Here is a 23,939-nt window from a genome sequence, read left to right as displayed (position 1 = left end):
ATAACTGATTTCAAAATCGTTTTATTTCAAATTCTTTTTTTTTTTTTTAATTTCTGTAAAAGACATGAACGAACGATAAGGGAGGAAAAAAAACATTTGCTGGCGATTAAGAATGTTTGATAAAACTATACCTATTCAACTATTTACAAACTGTTTATATACTTATTTTGCATACTATTGTTCCACTTAATTAAAAAATACGTTCATGAATTATTATCAGAAAATTACTGGATCAAGTTTATAAGGTGTGAAAAACTTTTAAAAAAGCGTTTTAACTTATTGTTGTAACTAACTTCAGAATATTTCATAAAATTATATTCTTTGACGGAAAAAATTGACACATTTTTATCATCAAACGATTTCATAACTGATTGACTTTCAAAATAGTTTTCTTTTGATTTTTTTTTTTTTTTTTTTTTTTTTTTTTTTTTTTTTTTTTTTTTTTTTGATTTCTGTAAAACACATGGTCGAACGATAAAAATTGCTTAAATACAACGAACTTTTCAAATTTTCTTTTTTTATCCTACTTTTAGTAGAGCCATCTAACAACTTTAACAACATTGCAAATAAAATATTAGCCGATGTTGTTCATTTGAAGATTATACACTATAATTTAGTGTCTGCCTCGCTTTCTACTCGTACTTCTGTGAAGTTTCTATGAATGTCAGGATTATACTTTTAACTCCTAAGTAACGAGTTTTTTTATTTATTATTTTTCCTTATAATATTTATTTATTTATTTATACCTTATTTTCGTTTTTTCATTCCCTATTTTTATTTATTTATTCTCTATTTTACTTATTTATTCTTTATTTTATTTATTTATTTTCTATTTTTATTTATTTATTTGTGTATTTTTTACTTGGTTTAGTTAGTATTTTTGGTCTGCTATTTTTTTATTTTGCTTTCTATTATAATTTTCAATTCTTTATCATTTTTCTCTATTTCATTTCATTATTTTTAAATAGATAAATAACGCTTAAAGATTTTTCTATTTTTCTTTTACGCAACCAAAGATGAAATCTATCAAATTGCAAAGTTTAAAAAATGTCTTTATACCTATTTGACTAACCAATTTCTTAATGACATTGTTTAATAAAGCATGCAAGTGTATTCAATAAATATGTAAAGTACTTATATAATAAATTTTTTCTCACAAACTATAATGAAAATCCATCAAAGTTATGCGATTTTTAAAGAATTTCTATTTGTCAGAAGTAGTATTAGAGATTACAACCTTTTCTTTTTTTTAGGATTTTCTACTCTAACAAATTTCTTGTTCTTCTTTCAACTTTTTAAAGTTCAATTTACATGAAATTAAATAGAACGACGTGAACTGGTGAATTTTCCCAGCCATCGTTTCTATTATTGCAGCCTGAACATATGTTATTTCAGTAATTTTTTCATTAATAATATACATTAGTTATGCAAGTAATTGAAGCTTTTTTTATTCAAATGTATATCTTTTTTCTACAACTTTGTGACAAATGGAAAGAAATTTTAAGAAAAGTAATATTTAATTCAGTCTTACACTCTTTACAATTATTTTACACTGTTGGAATTTTAAATAAGCTACAGAATTTACGATCTGCATATGAGTATACTCAAAGGCGCAAACTGCTCCAATGAGATGGAAACAAAATTTGCACATAGAATATGCAAGCACATAGAATTTGCACATAGTTAATACACAAATGTATCATCATTGTCGTCAACACTTAAGAACAAATCATTAACCCATTTGTTGCATTCATTGCATTTGATCGATATTTTCTTGTATACAAATGTTTTGATCTCTTGCATAAATGTATGGTAACGTTACAGATTACTAACAGAATCAAGTATGCTAGCCATGTGAGCTGCTTTACATACGCCTATGGCATTCGCTGCTAAATCTAATTTACAACTGTTTGATCTTATTAATTTTTGTATTTCGTACATTTTACGCTTAAGTTACAAGATCCACAAAGATCCACAAAGTTAAGGAAAAATAAAGTTAGCCCATTTGTGACATTTATTGCATTTGGCTGATATTATCTTGCATATACACCGAAGAGCCATTACATTATGACCACCCTCCATCTATAACAATAGGCTCGCCCAGGTTTTTATGGTTTCTCGCCCAGGAACAATGTTTTCATGGGGCACGTTAAGACCCATAATCCTCATAGAACAATCCCTTACGTCTGTAAGCTACTTGAACATAGTTGCAGACCAGGTTCACACATTCATGGCAAACAGTTTTTCCTGCGGGGGATGGTGTTTACCAACAGGATAATGCACCATGTCATAAAGGTCGAATCGTCATGGATTGGTTCGAGGAATATTTCCAGTGACTTCCAAGTCATGTCTTGGCCCCAAATTCACCTGACCTTAATCCAATACAGCATTTGTGGTCCTACTTGGAAAACCAAACTCGTGCTGCCACTCTACCCCCTCGCAATGTGAGGGAATCGCAGGACCAGTTGGTGAGCGCTTGGTACCAGATACCTCAGACTACCTATCAGCACCTTGTGGAATCAAAGCCACGGCGGGTGCTAGCAGTTTTGAGGGCTAAAGGTGGTCCTACATGTTATTAGCAGGGTGGTCATGATGTAATGCCTCTTCGGTGAACATGGTTACAGTACAGACTATATATCAAATTAACTGTCACAAGTGTGGTAGCCCTGTCTGCTGCTTTACGTATATCTACGTTATTCGCTACTAATCTAATTTATAGCTATTTAATGCCTTCACGTTGTTTAGAACATGATCTTACCATGAGATATTCTGATTGCCTTAAAAGCAGTCATGCAAACTAACTGAACCTAAATAGCAAGAACTCGTGACTATTGCCCCGCAATTTCATGAAATTTATTCTAAAAAAAGTAACTCTTCTGTCACATTAATGCCTGCACACGAACCTAATAAATAAATTAAAAGAAAACCTTTTCATGCCTTATTTTTAATATTGAAAATTATAAATCTATCAAATGGGATGACCATAAAAACTGCAACAAAACGATTAAAAACTGCAAACAAAACGATTGAGGCTCTTAACTTTAAAAACACGCACTTCATGCAAAAATGACCTCCAATCTCTTATTTTTCGATAAAAAAAGAGCACGTCTGAAATTCAATTTCAAATATCTTGTACCTGGTGCATAAAAGGCTTTTATTCTAGAATTTCGAAGTCGTAGTTTCGTTGCATTGCGAAATAAATGTAAAAAATGTAAATGTATATCGACAGTTAAATATAGAAAAATAAGACTTGACGAGAAGTCACTTTGCAATTCAGTCAGAATTTTAGTGTTATTGAACCACTAAAAGCAAAACCGAAATGGAAAATACAAGAGTAAGAACATCAATTCTAGTCTAGCTATTTTCAGAATAAGGCAAATATATATTTTGTAAGAAATGCTTCTGAAATATCGAAAAATAAAATTTAATGAATTGGGTAAATTTATTCATAAAATAACGAAAATTAATTTATAAAAAAAACATAATAGAATTTTTTATCTAAAAAGCATGAAATGAAATTAATTAAGAAAACGTAATTAGTTCTGAGAAAATTTTATTAATGAATAAATTCATAAAGCACATAAACGCATTTTTTAAAGGAAAAAATGGTTTATTTATTAGAAGCAATTTAAAATGGTGCTCCAAACTTTCCGCAAGATTCAAATTAAATAGATAATTAGTTAATTTAATGTTGGGAACCAAAATAAATAATACATTTTGACATCTGACAGTATAAGGTTAGTAAAAATGTAGCACAACACGAAAGAACAATGAGCCTTGAATAATATTTCAAAACTACACAGCCAGAAATGTCTCCGAAAAAATGGTTAAATAACAATTTATTTCATTGTTATTTTACCATATTCAAAGAAAACAGTCAAATAACTATAAATAAGATGATACTCTGACTGTTAACTGTGATAAAAACCGTTTATTAAGCTTTGCTCACCTAATGAAGACACTTAGTTCCTTGCAACTGTGCTTGTATTGGCTAATCTGTCAATATCACGACTGACAAAACGGTGGTACAAGTTCCAGCAGGGACACCACGATATTTCTTCCATTCCCTACAACGCATGAAGAGTTTCCAGTGTCTTTCTCTCTTCAGTTTGTGAACCTGGACTATTAGAGTCCAATACTATCATTCATGTATAGATGGCAGCACCATAAAGCTACTTATCACAAAAAGTCTAGTATTTACATGCTAAGTAAATGGTAAAAAAAGCGTATAGTTTTGTATTTATGGTTTTTTTAACCATACTAGTTGTAAACGGTTTCTAAATCGTAAAAGTAACAAATGTTCTTTACCGTAAAAGTTACGGTTAATTGGATGGGCAGACTGTTTCCTGTTATTTTAACGTAATTTCAGAATGAAAATTCCTTCAGTGTAATTCTTTCAGTGTGCTTATCACAAAAAGTCTAGTATTTACATGCTATTTAAATGGTAAAAAAAAACTTATAGTTTTGTATTTATGGTTTTTTAACCATACTAGTTGAAAACGGTTTCTAATAGTAAAAGTAACGAATGTTTTTTTCTGTAAACGTTACGGTTAATTGGACGGACAGACTGTTGCCTGTTATTTTGACGTAATTTTAGAATGAAAATTCCTTCAGTGTAATGCCTGGATGTGAAATTTGCGAAAATTAATAATTGTGAAGTTTAATAATGTAATTTGATAAATAAATTTGATAACTATAGTTTGTTACCAATAGTTAGCACAAAATATGGTCGTAATATTGATTTAACTTTGTCAGCTGTGTGGAGAATTGTATATTGAAAAATTTAAGAAGACTGAATCAATTTGGGACGCTAAGCACAAGGCCACCCAATACACATGAGCTTTAAGATGTGTATTGAACAAAATGTAGTTTCAATAGCCTGTGATTTATACAATTGCTTCACGAGACATTTCCTGATAGTGTATTCCCTTGTTTCGGTGTTTAGAAATATAATATGTTTTTGCACTATTGAATTTCTTCTTATGGGGTTATTTAAAACTAAAAATGCATGTTACGATGCCTACATCCATCCTTACAATGAAGTAAGAGATTCTACGCTGTATCAAAAAAATCAGCAGCATTTATGCAAAATGGTGGTGAAAAATTTCTATAAGAAAGTGCGCCAGTGCCAGCAAAGCTTCGGAGCTCATTTATCCATGGTGCTATTGCATGCATAACCATAATCTATGTGCCTTATATCTTATATTTCAATTAAAAAATCTATAATTTGAAGAAAAGCTGTTTTTTATTTTATTCAAACCAAGCGTAAATTGTGGGAATTCCTTTATGTAAAAGGTTTCCAATTTATCTTGTCACTGCAATGAAAACAGTATAAGTTGTATAAGTTGGCGACATATTGTTTTCGTGGCCAACTTATATAGGAAGCAGAGTTATTTTTCCCCTGTCATTTCTTAGATTATATTATGATTATTTACACATTTGATTACCAATCAAAATAAATATAGATATATTTGTTTTTTACATTACTTTAAAGTTTATTTTGCAAATATCCTATCTGTCTTAAGTAAAAAGATTCAAAACTAGAATGAATTTATTTTTATTTCTAAGAAGTTTATCATTTATTTAATAAAATAAATGATAAACTTCTCAGTTTAAAATACCAAATATGCCAATTTTGCTAATGAAGAATCAAAAGCTATTTATTATAAATATTTATTTTAAATATCACGACACAATAATAGTTTTTTTAATCAACTTATGAATGATTTAAAACAGTATGCAATAACAATCTCAGATAAATTTGATTTATTCCAGCAGTCAACATGCACGATAAAAGAGTGAACAGGAAACAAAGGTTTTGCTACTTTTTATTATGTGGAATAAATTTAGTTCTTGAAAATAGAGGTCAATATAGACCGATAGTTAACTCATATTTGTGGTCAAAGTGAAAGGGTTTTTTTTCTGAACGAGTTTCACTCGTTTTGGTATAAGTTTGTTTGTTAGCTTTTACTGATTTCGATTATTTTTTTCATCTCCGTATCATACATAGACCAATGAATGANACGACACCAACCAACCAACTGATTTCGATTATTTTTTTCATCTCCATATCATACATAAACTAATGAATGAGCGAGATCATTTCACTTTCTGTACTCTAATTTTTCGAATCATTTTTAATAAAAATGCATAGATCCTTGATGGGATTATAAGTTTTTACTAATTCGAAAAGGCTTTAGATCACTTTGAATATTGAAAAATATTTTTTTAAACTTTGGACTTCATAGATTGTAGAACAAGGAGCCAAATCTTGTTGGAAAAAACCTTTTTTTGATTGGTACCCCTTTCTCAACTCTAGTATCGTCAATATTTTCTTGTATTGTTTGCTGTTATTATCTTATTATCAATATCTTATAAGCGGGGACGAAAAATACCAATAAAATGCTGTACTATTTCTAAAATGGATAAAAAATCAAGATATCAACCTTAACCCCTTGACGATCGGTTAATTTACAAGAAAACTGTCATAAAAGTGTCTATTTTTTTATCCCTGTATCCCTGATTAGTGCTGACATCTAGTTTAAAATAAACTATCTACAATCTGGTACTGCTACTTTGGTACTGCCATCTGGAGTGTAAAATGAGAAATAAAATGATTTCCGAGAAAAAAAAATTATTAGGTTTATTCTTATTGGCGCGTTACTACTGAACCCTCCAGCCCGGAAATATCACGGAAGCGAGAAATAGAGGGCGAAATCTCACCCCGTCTTTTTCACGTGAGCGAAAAGGAAGGGGTTAATTTATTTAATACACCAGCTCATCTACCTTCGTAATGAATAACTCTTTGTTCATCGAGTTTAGTAAAAAGGAGACCGAAATTCAATACATTTAAGAAGAAGAGTCTTATAAAACAATAGTATTTATTTGATTTTTTGATATTCTTGAATCTAAACATCCTGATCATTTTTCCACCTCTATTTATCATAAAAATTTTCCCTCATGTTAATTCTAATCACCTTATATGCTAGAAAATTTTTGCGTATTTCTTTTTTTTTTTCTTTCTTTTTTCGCAACTTTATGCTTTTGTTCGGTTTCAAATCTTTTTTGTTTTCCTCATTCACGTATTACGAGTCTTGAGAATGTGTGCCTATTTTTGAGCTCTCGAAACAGGGCGACTTCTACCCCCTTCGTAAATTTTTGAAGTAAATAATTTTTTTTTATTACTTAATAATATTTGAGGTCTGCTAATTAAGGAATGGTTCTGCATGATATTTCTGCGCCCTTTATACATTATATAGATAGAGTTATTCTTAAAATAATAAAAAAAGCAAATGAATTACATTTTATTTTTATGCATCTTACTCGTTGTTGTTGTTGTTGCAGTTCATTTGGGTCACACTGAGCTGCACAATGGGCTATTGGTGACGGTCTGGGAAACATCCCTGAGGATGATCCGAAGACATGCCATCACAATTTTGATCCTCTGCAGAGGGGATGGCACCCCCGCTTCGGTAGCCCGACGACCTGCACGCGAAGTCGAGCACTTTACGGTGGAACAGTTTAACGAGGACCAATACCGCACACCCTCGGTCCCTACGCAGACTGATCCAAGTGGTCACCCAGCCGCACACTGACCGTAGCCAGTGATGCTTGACTTCGGTGATCTGCTGGGAACCGTGTCTTAACGATTTGTCCACTGCTTATGCATCTTACAACATATTACTTTAAAACCAGAGAAAGTACATTTCCTTTTAAAAGCAAATTCGAACAATACCTCTTATTGGCAAATTATATCTTTAATCGAATTTGGTTTAATTTCTATTTAATCTGGCATGAAATTAATAGAAGACGCGACACTCTTAATTTGCAAATTATCCAACCAACAATTCGTGCCCGAAGACATATTCCAACAACTTCATTAATGTTCTACTTATGTAGGCTTAAAAGGAGTTATATTAACTGCTAGAAAATAGCATCAGTTTGTTGACAGGAACTTCGGATTTGCGTAATGAAACTTATCAAAGATCCGGCATATGAGAGGCTACCATTTATGTGAAGAACTTTGAAATTTTCTTAAGAGTTAGTTTATTGATCGCACTGCATTCGAGAGGTAAAGTGGAACCATTACGCAAATGGTATTCTTTTCTATAACAACATTTAAAAGGATTATAAAATATGAAGAAGAAAACGAAATCTGTTTAAATAATAAACTTCACCGCCCACTAAAGATATTTAATATTCTACTTGTATTTTCATATTACAATATTACATACTACATTTTTCAAGTCTATATATAACTTAATAGCATTTTACTGAGAACTCAAGTTTTTTCTTGAGTTTTTAAACACAAAAACTTATTTTTCTGATTATTAGAGAATCTATTATTTTTGTTTAGCTGTAATTTTTTTATTACGTTAAGAGCCTAAGTAAGTTTTATTAGGTTTTGATTTTAGATCTGGGTTATTTTAAATATCTATTTTTGTTATTTAGATTTTATAATTTTTTTATTCTTATAATATTATTTTAAAAATGCATTTTACATTTAATAAATTTCAGCCGTTTTCTATAATATCTTATTATAATATATTCCCGAAATAAAGTTTAATAATTTAATTCATGGCATGGCTAAAAAGAAGGAAAAATTCGTGTGTGAAAATCATTGTTTCACTGATTTCTATAAAAGTTTGTGATTGAAAAACCACAGCCAAGCAACGCAACTAGTTTATTATATTCCTATTTCTGACCCGAATCACCCGAATTAAACAATAAATATAAAATAGAAAGAAAAAAATTAATACTAAAAAAATTATCAAAATTAATAGAGAAATAGATGATTAGCATTGCAAATAAAAGTTTCGCACAAAAATGTTTTGAATTTACATTAACAAATTTAACAATATTTCTTGAAGCATTAATAAATTTAGATTCGAGGAATCCCTATTTTCACCTTTTTTTTGCCCGAAACACTTGTAATGTTTAGATAGTCAGAAAAGACAGTTTAAAAATTAATTATTCAATGAAAAACTCGTTTCTCCCCGCTCATAAAAAAATATAAATCCAAATATACAGTACCACACTTTTTTTCAACAAAAGCATGCAAAATACAGTATTTTGATTCAAGCTTATGCACTGACAAAATAAGTTTGTTACCGGAATATAGTAAAATGTACCGTGTTTCCTGCTCTAAGAGAACAACAAAAAGATCGGTAATTTTTTTCAAAGTGCTTTATTTATGATTTGGACAAAAATAAAAATATAATATTTTATAATGTATGAAAATTTCTATTACAGACCAATGAAAACTCACTGCTTTACCTTTTAAATTTAATTTTCTAACAGCAGAAATATTTTTTTCAAAAATTCCCTAAATAATTTTTTTTAAATAAAAAATAAAGAGGTGAGTTTTCGAATGACCATTTAGAAACTTTTCTACCAGTTTTTTTGTACTTTCAGTTCAGGAGGACGCTGGTCAATTTATGATAACTTGTACTCGATGTGGTTCATTTTAATTGTCGCGTAAAAAAATACAGTAAAATAAAAAGTATTAATTCTACAGAGAAAAAAAAACTTTTTAAAGATAAATACAATTTTTTTACATGATTTTTCCTTATATTTGACGGTTTAAAAGCTATTTTTCACAAGACAGTTTCTTTCTGTGATGAATCCTTATCATAACCGGATTGAAATTTGCCAATTGAAATTATAGTTTTGTTACCGTAAGATAACTGTGTCTTTTTTCAAATCATTTTAAGATTATTTTCTATGCTTTCTCTTGCTTTTCACAAATTATTTTTAGGTTTCTAACATCGTATGAATAAATTGTAGAATAGGTATTCTATCTGATTATTATCCGTCTTAAGATATACATTTTCAATAATTTAAACTGCCAGACATTCTTATAAGAGTGAGCCACTATACTTTTAATCATTTTAATACTTAAATATAATTAATTTCAGTAAAAAAGACTTTTTACGTAAAGACAGTAAAAGAGTTCTTACCCAAATACTTGAGCTGCCGAGGCTCAGATGGCAGCGATGGCCACCCTATGATAGAAGCCATGTTCGAATTCCGGCGTTGACTGGTCATGCTCATGGCTATCCCCAACCACATTACTGACATGGTTATTTCAAAGAGTTTCTTCCTTTTTGTCAAAATCATAGAACTTTTTGCTAAAATAAGAGTGTTTTTTGTTTAAATAATACAGTTTGTTTTTGAAAATCACAGTAGTTAGAAAGTGGGAGTCTATTTCTGAATAACTGCATCTTTCTGTGAAATAAACGATTTTATACTGACAGTTTCTTTTTCTGAAAATTTAACAGATTACTTTTTACAGACTAGTTTAAAATTGATTTTTATTATTCCATATATTCGCACTCGAACTTTATTATTATTTATTTGTTAAATTTTAAAGTTACATAAATGTTTCAAACTTTAAAAAAAAATATATTTTATTACATAACTGAATAACTGAGTAGTTTATATTGAAAGTGAATAAAATTAATTTTCAAACGATTCCTCACGCGTAAGACTTTGCGCCTGCTTTTAAAAATTCCAGATGCAAAATTTCTTTTAGCATTTGCTATAAATACAAAAAAATATATTGATTCCTTTTTTTTTTCATTTATTCTCTGCTCTACATGAGCAAAATTATAGGTTGTCTAGACACTGAAATCTTTTCCTGGGGTTAATTTTAGCTTGTATTACTAACTTTTTTGCGTCTCTCACACAGTGAAAAGCAACAAAATTTTTCAATAACGGAACACAAATAGACCATCTTTGTCTGTACTGAGAGCTATTTTTGCTCCAATGAACTAAATTCTTACTTCGGTATACTAACTAGTACATGAACATATTTATTCAGGAGTTCTACAACAAAGTTTTGCTTTGAGTCTAATATATTTCCTAAATCTTTAGTTTCTTTAAATGTAAAAATTTACATTTTACAAAATATGTATCTTAACTTTATTAAATTTTAGTAATAACTTTTTTCCATATTAAAATTCAGTTTATATAATTCTTTATATCTTTAGAAAAAATGCTTGTTATTTTTTACATCTGCAATGTAAACCAGCATTTGTACACTCAGGAAAAAAAGCATGGTTAAAACAACCAGAATATGGTAAAAATTAACCATATTTTTGGCTCTATGGGAACACCATAAAGCTTGATAATTTTTCCCAACGCGCTTTGTTAATGATTTCTGTAAAGTTAAAAGGAAGAAAAAGCCTTATAAAATGATGATAAAATGAAAGCCTTATAAAATAGATGATAAAATCTAGTAAATATGGTGAAATTCATGAATTTTATTGTGATACCTTACATGGTCAAAAAACCATTTATTAAGTTAAATTCACTTTTTACAACTTGGTATTTTATACTAAATGCTTACTAATAAGATCTATAATTTTAAAAAAACATGATTTGCTAATTCATTACAACAAGAAGAGAAAAATTACCAAAAAAATGTTTTAAATGCCGTATATTTTGTTTTTATTAATCAGAATAATTGTTTGTCATTTCTAGAGATGTCATTACCATGCAGCGCTGTATAATTTTACCAGATTTTTTTTCTCCCTGTGGAATGCTATTTAAGTTTCAAGATCAAAACTGATGTTAAAAAGGACGTTTCAACGCATGAAAATAAAAAAAAGCATTTAATACTAACAAATTCTCTAATTTTAATCAATTTTTTACTCTTAAACAGACATAACGTTTAGTACATTTTAGACTAGTCTATTTACGAAGTGGGTTTGAAAATCTAATTTTTCTTCACAGCTATCCATGTAATTATTATTTAAAGTTATAATCTAAGTTTTGATCTGATTTTATAAGCAGTTTCGAGGAAAGATACATTTAAAAAATATTTATAGTATTTTTGTAAAGTTTTGTCTTATTAAGAAACCATATAAGATGTTTAGAGTATGCAGAACGTTTAAGAATTTAAATTATTTATAGTAACGTAGCAGTCATCTGTCTTTTGAACTTATTTACACAACCTACTTATTTCATAGCTTGTTTTTTTTATAAAGTTACAATAACCTGTGTAATTGCCGTGCAACTATGAACTCATAAGGGGGTCTAAAGGGTTTTCAAGAAAAATATCCGTGACGACATGCTTTATTCTGAACAATTAAACTCCTAATATAAGATAATTCATAAATGATTAAATAATTTTAAAATTCCAGCAAAAATACTGGAACCCACTCATTGAAAATAGAAAATAAAACATATTTTTTCTAAATTGAAATTTTCTACGAACTCAAATATTTGTTTACAGTTATTTATTCGAAGTTTTGTCTTTAAATCTGTTAACTGAACCTCAAATCTTTCAACTCATGTGCAATATTTCTCGACTTCTAATGAACCTATTAAGTCAAAATTTAATAGTTGTTTTGAATACTTGTTGCTTAAATTCATAATAGGACTTGAATATTGGAAATATTTTTTTATTAAAATATTTTTGCTACAATAAAAGACATTAGTTTAATTTTAATTTTTAAAAAAATCATTTCATACTTTGATTTCCTAGAGCTAGAATGGCCGCAAGAAAAACTTTCACTTTTGTTGACCACGCTCACTTCGGCATAAGGGAGGAGGAGGAGCTAAGGGAGGGGGGCAATTTATTCGGGGCACAACTTATTAGTGAAAAAAGTGCTCATTAAAAAATCCTAGAAATAGCCATTATTCAAACAATAAAGTTTCTAAAATATTTTTTACTCCATTCTTACATTAATTTTCGAAAAAAATAGTTTTACGAATTTTTACAATTATTTTTTAAAACTTTTTACAAAAAAATTAATTATTTGGGTCATGGCTTACAACAGATCTAATGCACGTATTTGTAACGAAAATCATATTGGTACTCATTTTATTCGAAATTAGTTTCGCTACAACTTTTGTATTTCTACTTTTTCAATACAAGGTGATATTTGTGAGATATTTTGAAAAAACCACCGAAAACATCCTTTTTCTGGCCACGTTTTTTAACCTAGGAATCGATGCTCACATTGCCGGAGGGTGAATACTTAACTGATTCATATTGAGGCATTACCAAAAAGTTTAAAACGAAATAACTTTGTCTGCAATTTTTTTCCGAATTGAGAATGTTTTTAAACTAATATTGTCTTAAATAATTCTTAATGTACGGACAACTTTAAGAATTTTGTTGACGTTTATTACAATTATTACAACTAAGACTTTTTTCTTGAAAAAAGGGAACTGGTTTGATAAATTAACGATAAACTATACTAACTTTATTGATGATCGTTGCAATTGTGAGCACATAGCTATTTTTTTAATGAAGACATATTGCATGAATTAACGTATAAATAGCAAAATTCTTAAGACTCTTAGATTCTAAAGACTCTTAATTTTATTTTGTTTTATTTTACAACCGTCCATGAACAGCCGACCCAGTTTTTAGGTTCACGACTACTAATGTTCAACTCAGTAGCCTTCTAATTTTGGACCCCATTCAGAAGACAAGGAAACTCCTGGATCAAGTATTGGAAGAAATTTGCCTTCGTGGAGAACTTTTTGATGGAACTTACCCGCATTTGCGTGACATGGAGAGGAAGATCACGAGAACCTCCCACGGTTAGCCAGACGGCAAAGGAAGTGTAACCCATGATCCGTCTACCACTGAGGATATTTCACTATTTCACGTCAGCACTGTGGTCGTTGCAAGCTGCAAGCTTCAGGTCGTTGCAAGCTGCAAGCTTCAGGTCGTTGCAAGCTTCAGGACCACCACAATGGGTGAGATACCGTCGAATCAACCAGCCATTTCTGGGATTCGAACCCGTTTCACCACAATGGAAGGCGAACGCTCTATCTCCTGAGCCATCGCGGCTCGGTCTCTCTTAATTGTTATGATTTACTCTTCAAAATTTACGTAAATACCTTTGAGTGTGTTTCTTAATTCCAAACATCAAAAAAAAAATCTATACTCTCATTATATTTCTTATTTTATTTTACTTTAAACATTTTTATACATCTTTTCCGAAAATTTCAAATGTTGAAATTTCAAAATTTCATGTTTTTCTCGGACAATAAGGTATTTTATGCATTACTTACGACATATATATAGATTATAGACTATTCATGATATTCAAAAGACAATTTCTAGATTAAAATTTTGCCCTAGCATTGTTTTATTATACCCCAAAATTTTCTGCATGTATTTAAGAGGAGCTGTCCTCCAATTCTAAAATATAAGAGAAAAAAAATTATTACAAATTTAAACATTCCTTTTGAGTATTTTGTTAAAACAATGCTACCTTAACATGATAATAACATAAATTTTGCATTGAATTAAGAGAAATCGTTAATCCGCTCGATTCCAGTTTACGTGACAAGACAAATTGCCTTTTACTGTGAAATAGATCAAAATATTGCTTTATTGAAATTACACTGCTCATTCACTTATAAACCATATCCATTATATTAGAACAGTTTTGACATTGAATAAGATAAATGTTTTTTCTCCTAAATCAAATATCTCCACATAAGTAAATAAGATCTTGATACAAGCTGTAACTAAAGGAATGGCTTTTAAGCAAACAATAAGAATTTTAAAAATGCAAAATAGTTTTAAATTATATCGATGATAATATGATAGTATTATTTTAATGATTATAATAAATGCGTCTCTATAAGTTATTAGATTCGTTATATCCAGCTTTTTAACTATGGTTTTATGCTCGAAAACCATTCCAATTATCTTATTACGGAAGCAATGGTAAATAAGATGAATGTACCTACATTGCGTTATAAGTAATTCAGATTGAACATTGCATTATAAGTAATTCAAATTAAACATTGAATAAGTAATTCAGATTATCTTAACATAAACCAGAATTTAATTATCAATTATGACTTTTTTGAAAATGCAAAGTTAGGTTTAGAATTTTCAAAATTCCGTTTCATCATTTATTGAAAAAAGATGTCTCCATTAGTCTCATAAATTTTTGTTTCTAACCATTCTTCTATCTATTCTTCTAACCATTCCATGGTTTTATTTAAAAACCATTACAACTAAACTATTACAGTTATGACGATGAATAAGATTAATGCTTTCTCTCTTAAATCAAATATAGTTGATGTATAAGTCTGATATAAATCGTATCTAAAGGAAATGTTTTTTACTCAACAATGATTATTTTGAAAGCATTAAAATAGGATCATTTCAAATCATTACAAAATCATTATAGAATCATTACAAAATTATTAGGAGATATATATTACCATTATTAATATTATTAATTAGGTAAAACCTTATTCCGAATGTTTAACCTCATTCCTTTGACAATGATTAAAGAATGATTTACCACATTTCATAAGACTCCTTAAAATTATAATTTTACTGGTCAATGGTTTCAAACTTATAAAGCTAGTATTCAGTTTTAGACATGTAAAAGTCTTTGACGATAACTGACAGAGGAAAAAAACAAAGAAATGGAAGAAATATGTCCGTATAATTTCAGTTCAGATACTGTAATGACCATATAAATTGCTCGGAAATGCAATTTAGCAATTTAATCTTTTAAATTGCATAATAAAACGGTTTGAAAGTCAGTATTTATGCTTGGTTTTTAATCAAGAGCTTAACTAAAAATCTTAATTAAGTCAAAGAAATAATTTAATTTTTTTTGCGACTTACTTATTTTTATTTAAAAAAATATTTTATTTAACTGGGGAACTGCTTAGGCAATTGTTAATTTTTAATTAAGTTGCTGAAGTAATGAAAATTTTATCAGCAATGGGGAAATTATAATTTCTATTTTTTTAAAAAAGTAATTCCTTAAAATCTCGTGGAAGAGTAATTTAAACAATCGTCTTTACTTGAAGCATTTTAATTAAATTTTAAAATAAAAAATAAACTTTGAAATAACTCCGTTATTGTTTTCTAATGAATTTTTTTCAGTTAAAATTTAAAAAAATTTAAATTATGCGCAGTTTTCATGTAGTTGTTTATTAGTATTAGACTCTGAGGAATGATTGTGTTATCTTTATAGGCTGTATAGTTTCGCAAATACAGAAAGAAATATTTTCACAGAAAAATACACTGAAGTCATGCTCAGTTTTTCCATCAGATTGTTTGATTTTGTTTTTCAAAAATTATAGATGAAACTAGGAGGCTTCGCCCCCTGCTCGTTGAAGCTCGCCAACCCCCAATTTAGCAATCCGATGCTCGCTTTGCTCGCACATTGGATACGTTCTTAACGTCTAGCTTTTGTATACTTTTTTGAACTCTGAAGTTTCGAAAACTTTAACTGTAGAAAATTCTAAACCTGTGCATTTCAATATCAATTTGAAATTGCAAACAGTTCACATATTTTTCTTAATCACACTATTCTAAATTTCAGTTGTTGAGAAAAGTAACTTTTGTAAGTTTTGTTTTAAAGTCTTTCCCACCAGAGGGCTAAAACCATGTGTTGTAAAACAATATGAAATAGTACTGAACGCCGGATGTAAAGCATCGGCTTCGATGAAGATAATTTTGTGAGAATTTTTTTGATAATTCGGTGAGAATTCACCCGATTAGACATATGATACTCACTACGTGCTCTTGCGCGCCGAAGCCTATCAATTAAAACGTATTAGCGTTTTATATAATATAGATTAGCCATATGATGCTCACTACGTGCTCTTGCGCGCCGAAGCCTATCAATTAAAAATGAAAACTGTTGCCAACGCGAGAAAAGAAATATCATCGGTTTTATTGATACATACGTATTAGCGTTTTATATAATATAGATAACTACAACAATGGTTTATATATAGAGTATAAATATATATTTCTCAGAGATAGTATACTCAGAGCTGTTTATACCCGTTAATTTCTGAAAAACTGTATAAAAATTAGAGTTTCCTTTTCACTTGAGACAGTTCAAAAATTACATTAAAAATCAGAAATGAGATTATTTTACTAACAATGCTTACAAGAGTTAGGAGTGATTTGAGCCATGCTAGCATAAGTCATTAAGTTTTCTTTATTAAAAATATCTCATGAAAATAGATCATGCAAATATATCAATGCAAATATATCATGCAAATATTTCAATTTAAGAAGGAGGGAGAAATAGCAAGCTTGAAATTTGCTTCCTTTGCGAGAAGTTCAAGACCTAGTACAATCAAAAGGTAACACCTGAAAAAAGCTTAAAAATATGTTTTTTTAAAAATTTTGAGCATCTGATTTTTTTATAAAAAGGAGAAATTCTTTTTTAAATAAAAAAAATAAATTCTGACTTAGAAGCAATTTGTCGCTAAGCTAGGCTTTAATTTTTTTTTAGAATTTATTTACGATAATACCATTATATGAATGATGTAATTTCCAATGAGCTGCACAATCGGTCTTGCCGATGAGCAGACCTAGTGCGTTCTCTAGAGGTGGTATCCACTCTTTCAGGATCACCACAATGGGTGAGATACCGCTGGTCATGTTAATTTGGACGTCTAGTTTCTGCCACACTAGATGGCAGCAACGAGACTCTCCTTGGATGCTAAAGTGTACTAGGAATTTAATTTTGCCGGAAATGCCAAGAGCCAATAAGGCACTCCAGGGATCTTTTACATGCCGCATAATCATACGACATGGCCGCTGAGGATTTTCTGCATCCCGAAAAACCGGTGTCTAGGCCGGGGATCGAACCCGCAGACTTGGGCTCAGAAGGCCGACGACAAACCAACTGCGCCACCCATCCACATATGAATAATGTAAATGCCTGAAAATTTTTAAATCATCATTATATTTGGCAAGAGAGACAAGAGTGACTCTAAGGATTTCGGTAGAAGTTTCCTCTTCACCAACTTATTTTTTGACCTAGGCTTTATCTTATCCATAACACCTCAAAATCTACCCTTTTTTTCTCGTACTGATCACTAAGATGAAGTAAAAAAATCGAATTTTGATATGCCTGACCTTTTTATAGTTGTCTTCAAAATTTAAAACTATTACCGAAATATTCAAGTTAAAAACTCAAATTTCGTGAGGTTTAACTTCTCATTTGAAGTTCCATTCATATTAAATGAGTCCATAAACGGACCCATCACTCAGTTTGTATGGAATTGAGCCAGAATCCAGTCATACTGATGTACTGATTCATAAACCTACATACCATTCTCTCAGTAAGTGGTAAAATTTTCTATTACCTCGCATGTTAAGATTTAATAGCAGGTAGAAAATGAAGGTAGAAGCTTAAGTACAAAGATTTGAGCATGTGAAGTTTTGTTTCCTATGTAGATTTTTAAGTTTAATCTGTATGAAATCAACCAATAAGATAGAACTAATAATTTATCAGATGTAAGAATTTTATGAGTAAAAACTACAACGTTTTACCAGTACGCATTTAAACATTTGATATTTCTATCTAAACAAATAAAGTTTCTTTCCTATGCATTTTTATGCTTTCGAATGGGAGCAAAATAAAGGTCAATAAAACTGATATATTTCAGAAATTGCAACATTTTTTTTAATAATAAACGTACTATTTTTCATCTGTACTTATATTTTTAGTTTTGTATTTTTTACTAAATACTGAGAATGAGAACTATAATTTTCAAAACCAGAGTTTCTGATAAACCATTACGGTTTACCGGAAATTAAAAAATTAATGGTATAAATATTGTATATTTTGGTTTTATTATATTGCTTTTTTCACCGGTAATGTCATTATCATACAATATGGTAGTTTTACCACAATTGTTTTCTTCATATGAATAGCAAATCAAATGTGTGAATAAGTACTTTTAAGCAACTTTTACCTGTATACAAGTACTTATAAGAATTTTTCATGCTACTAAGTTGGAACAAATGTTTCTATTTAGTAACATGAAAAACACCACCGAAATACCTTTTTTTTCATAAAGTTGAAATTTCCAAAAATTATTTTTTTGCACATACACGTCATTTCTTCTTTCAATTAATAGTTAAAGAAAGAAAAAATTTAAACTTTGAAAAGAAATATTTTGACAGATGGATAATGCACTTCATAAAAGTTCTTAGTGAAAGAATCTTCATCCAAAATATAAGAAATATAAAAGCAACATGTCTAGTTGCACTTTAAAAATGTCATTTTATCAAAAGTTTCCAAGCAAAGAAGTTTGCTGTCTGAGAAAATGTTAACGAAGTTAGAACTTTTATTGAGAGTAAACATTTTGCCACAAAATGTTTTACTGATTTCCAGTTTGCGTATTTCAAAGCTGTAATAAAATAAACTTTTTTTAATTTAATGTTTAATTAAGCCACATTTCATATTCAGTGAGAATTTTCAAAGAAAACTGGATTTTTGGAAAGTTGAATTTGGAAAATTTTATAAATTTTTGAACAGTTAAGAATTAAGGAAGTAACTTTTCAATATTTTTATTCAATTAAGTAATCTCATTCAAACTGCACTCGCACTTTCGTTTTGAATTTTTCAAATAACATTCAGATAAGTAATTATATTTGTGTTTAAGCAGGAGATAAAAATATAGGCTGATTATTTTTTTAATTATTATTAATTGACAGAATATTTTAATAATATTCTTTTTCAAATTAAACCCTTTTTAAATTAACTGAGATTCCTTAAGCTCATTAATAACATTAGACATAAAAAAGATTTTAAGGGTCAGTGGTTGGCGGGCTATAACAATCCTGTTATTGAAATACCTTCATTTAATAACAATATTAGCATATTAAGTACCTATCACCACAGTACTTATCACCACACCACACTACCACAAAACCAGAGCCACAGTGATCCATTGGAGAAAGCGGAAGCTCCAGGTTCGAAACCCAGCGTTAGCTGGTCGATGCAAACTTGGTTCCCGGATCACATCAACCACAGTCGTAAGCTGACATAAAATAATATTTTATGTCGCAGCTGACAAAAAATATTATTAGTGGTAGGTGTATCATGGGTTAGAACACTAACCCACGGAACTAACCGTGGGATGTTTCGTGGTTTTCCTCTTTATTTAACGCAAATTTGAGTTATTTAAATCAAAATTCCTTTACAAAGGCTACTTTATCTCAATGCTTTTTCCAGATGTTGGAGTTCCCTTGTCTTCTGAATTGGATTCAAAATTACAAGGTTTTGGATTTGAATATTTATCGGCGCAAACTCAGAATTCGGTCGGTTGTTACAAAATTCCACAATACCAGTAATATATGTTACAAAAATTAAATAAGCATCCCTGGTGTCAATTACAGGCGTTTTTTAGGCTCCCAGTAATAAAATGTTCCCAAATTTCACAATAAAAAATCTTTTGTTATGTATTTCCCCAGTAAAAATTAAAAGTTCAAAATAAAAACAATTAATAATAATAGTAAAAAAAACTAATTTGCCAGCGGAATTCTGTTACTATTTCCCCAAGAACTTTACAACTTAATTCAGTTAAAAGTATTTCCCATTTAAATTTACCAATCATTATGTCCATTTCGCGATTTTCAACAAAAAACTGCATGTATATTATTTTTAAATTAACATAATTTTCACTAAAAAGTATGCCATTAAATGCATATAATCTATTGAACCTAATGAATTAATCTGCTGAAGTAGTAAGATTTGAAAATTATAAAAAGCTAATGTTAACATCATTATTGACATTATATGTTTATAAATACTTTTTCTAAACATTCCAACAGCATTAGACGCCTAAACTCTTCCATATTAAGAAATGTTTCAAAACTAAAAATTTCAATAAGATAAAAATCAAAAACAATAATTTTAAAATTCTGATTTTTTTTTCTTATTTGTATCGTGCTGTTGGCTGCTATTTAAATTTTGAGAATCTCGAGTGCGTTTTAAAACATAAACAAAATATAAAAGAAATTCCTCATAGTATTTGATATTATTGGTATTGGCTAAACTAAGTACATTGCTTAAAAGTTATTTTTGTTGTAAATTTACTGCATTCCACCAAGTCTTTCTTGTTTTTTTATAATAATTTTTAATGCCAATAATATTAATTACTTCGATCAGCAAAACATCTAATAACAATCATTCGATCAGCAAAACATCTAAACAAAATATTTCTCTTTAAAAATTCAGCGATTGCATTCTTTTAGAGTTTAATGTATTCTTGCTTTTTTTTCAATATTTCTCAAACATTTTCAGTTTTTTTGAATAATATACTTGCAAAATACTGTGAGGAATTTCTTTTATATTTGTTTCCTTAATAAACAATACATTAAAAGGGGTCCACAACACTGACTCTTTTAATTACGTATTTTAAGTTCCTAATGCCAAATTCATCTGGTATTCTTAATACGAGATATGACTTTTTATACATTAGATTCTTTGATATTTAATGTATTGATTTAATTTAAAACATATCAACTTTTAAACAAGGCATTCCGTTTATGCGACGTAAATTATCAAAAGTTTCTTTAATTATGTTGCTTGAAATTTTGTTCGAGACAGGTCTTTTGTTTTCCAATAATTAAAAAGTACTGCTTATCAACATGTTTGTGACAAATTTCGATAAAAGTTATAACATTCTGAATTCGAAAATCTAATTCTACAATTCATCCGACATACCTTCAATCGCAAGCATATTAAGATTATTTGATTTGATTATTGTTTATCAATTAATCTAAATCTATAACCGCAACGAAATTGCATTAATTTATAGTATTACGTGATTAAATTTATTAAAAGTGCTACGTGTGGTGATGGTTGTCGAATATTGTAAGAAATGAACGCTTCTATTTTCTTCAATAAGTTTCATCATTTGGAATAATGGCAGAATCGAAAATTTTTATCAATAACGATATTTTAACTCAGTATTTTAACGATAGTTTAACGATATTTTTCTAGTTTGAAACTCAAGAAAGGGAAAATTATAGTTTGTCAATATCTGTTTCATTCTGTCATTTTAATTTAATTTGCTTCTAATTTCTAAATGTAACGCTTTAACTTTAATATGATGCTGAGTGGAACCATAATAAAAAACAAATTTGCTTTAACTTTAATATGATGCTGAATGGAACTATAATAAAAAGCAAATTTGCTTTAACTTTAATATGATGCTGAGTGGAACCATAATAAAAAGCAAATTTGCTTTAACTTTAATATGATACTGAGTTGAACCTTAATGAAAAGCAAATTTAAATTTGCTTTAACTCTAATATGATGCTGAGTGGAACCATTATAAAAAGCAAATTTGCTTTAACTTTAATCTGATGAGTTGAACTTTAATAAAAATCAAATTTGCTTTAACTTGAATATGATGCTGAATGGAACCATAATAAAAATCAAATTTGCTTTAATTTTAATATGATGCTGAGTGAAACCATAATAAGAAGCAAATTTGCTTTAACTTTAATATGATGCTGAGTTGAACCTTAATAAAAAGCAATTTTGCTTTAACTTTAATATGATGCTGAGTTGAACCTTAATAAAATGCAAATATGATGCCAAGTTGAACCATAACAAAATGCAAATTGGCTTCAATTATATAATTATTCCGGGTCAAATAAGGAAATTTTGCTTCAATTTCAATATAATGTCAAGTTGAACCATAATATCAACCAAATTATCTACAACTTTAATATGATGCCAAGTGGAACCATAACATTAAATTTCCTTTAAATTTAATACGATGCCAAGTTGAACACAAAAAACTTGTTTCGATTTCAATACAATGCCAAATTAAACCATAATACATTGCAAATTTGCTTCAACTTTAAGATGATTCCATGGTGAACCATAATAACATGCAAATTTGCTTCGATTTCAATATGATACCAAGCATAAACATTTTTTATTTCAAATTAGTCCTTTTTAAAATTTGATAAAAATATTAGTTCAATTTGAATAATAACATGTTTTCACTTTACTCCTAATTAAATAGAAATATTAGAAAACTATATAAACTATATTAGAAAACTTTCATTATATTATGTTTAAAAGAAAAATTATAGAAGTTCAACATTGAACCAATTTTTCAGAAGATGCATAGACCAATTACAAACAATATTTATATTCAAGATAAGAGATATAAATTTACTTTATTAATGAATTGGTTACACTTTTAATAAGTATACTTTTTCAAGTTTCGGAAAATTATATACGTGTACCTTTATTTTGATAATAGCTTCTCATTTCTCTTTTATGTCAAAATAAATGCAGTGTTCTGTTACTGTGTACATTTAACAACAAAAATTAAGAGAAGAAAAAGAAATTTGCTTAAAATGCAAAACCATAATTCTATAATTACTCTCAGCATTATTTTCTTAAGGAAAAACATATTTATTTATGACAGTAAAAAATCTACAAATTTTTTAAAAAAAAGCAAATATTTATACTTTCAATCACGCTTTCATTTTCTGACACATATGTTATTATTTCAAAACAAAATCCAATATCAATCCATTAAAAATAAATGCAAAAGGTAATTACTTTTGTAAAATACTTTTGTTTACCTTTTTCTAGACAGAAAATCGATAATCATAATTATTTTTTGACATCTAAAATGATGAAGTGTTGTAAGAAAATAGGCGTTTGTATTAGATTTATATTAGATTCTTCCATTTATATTGTCACAAAGGTAGGATTAGATTCAAAAAAAACGCAATCTATATTTTAAGAGCCGACATCAATTTTTTTAGATAACTTACAGTTGAGCATTTCAATTTATCTTCATATTAAGACTTAAATTGCCTTAACTACTAATTAATTATTGAGAAACTTATAATAGACAATATGTCTATTTTAAAATTTAAATCAATATAACCCTTTGAAAAATATAATTGTCTTTTTATGATAGTGTGTAAAACTGAATAGATTAAATTTATTGAATAAAATTTTCCACAAAGATAAGATTAAATTCAAAAAATTCAATCTACATTTTAAGAGGCAGCTATCACTGTACTTCTAGGTAATTTACTTCTAGACATTTCAAGATTTAAATCAACTTAATTATTATCTATAGTTATTAGGCAACTAATAATAGGCAGTTAGCCTACATTTTAATAATTATATCGATGCATAGAT

The sequence above is a fragment of the Parasteatoda tepidariorum genome, chromosome 3, assembly GCF_043381705.1.
Source record: "Parasteatoda tepidariorum isolate YZ-2023 chromosome 3, CAS_Ptep_4.0, whole genome shotgun sequence".
Taxonomy (NCBI): Eukaryota; Metazoa; Arthropoda; class Arachnida; order Araneae; family Theridiidae; genus Parasteatoda; species Parasteatoda tepidariorum.
This window is presented reverse-complemented; position numbering follows the sequence as displayed.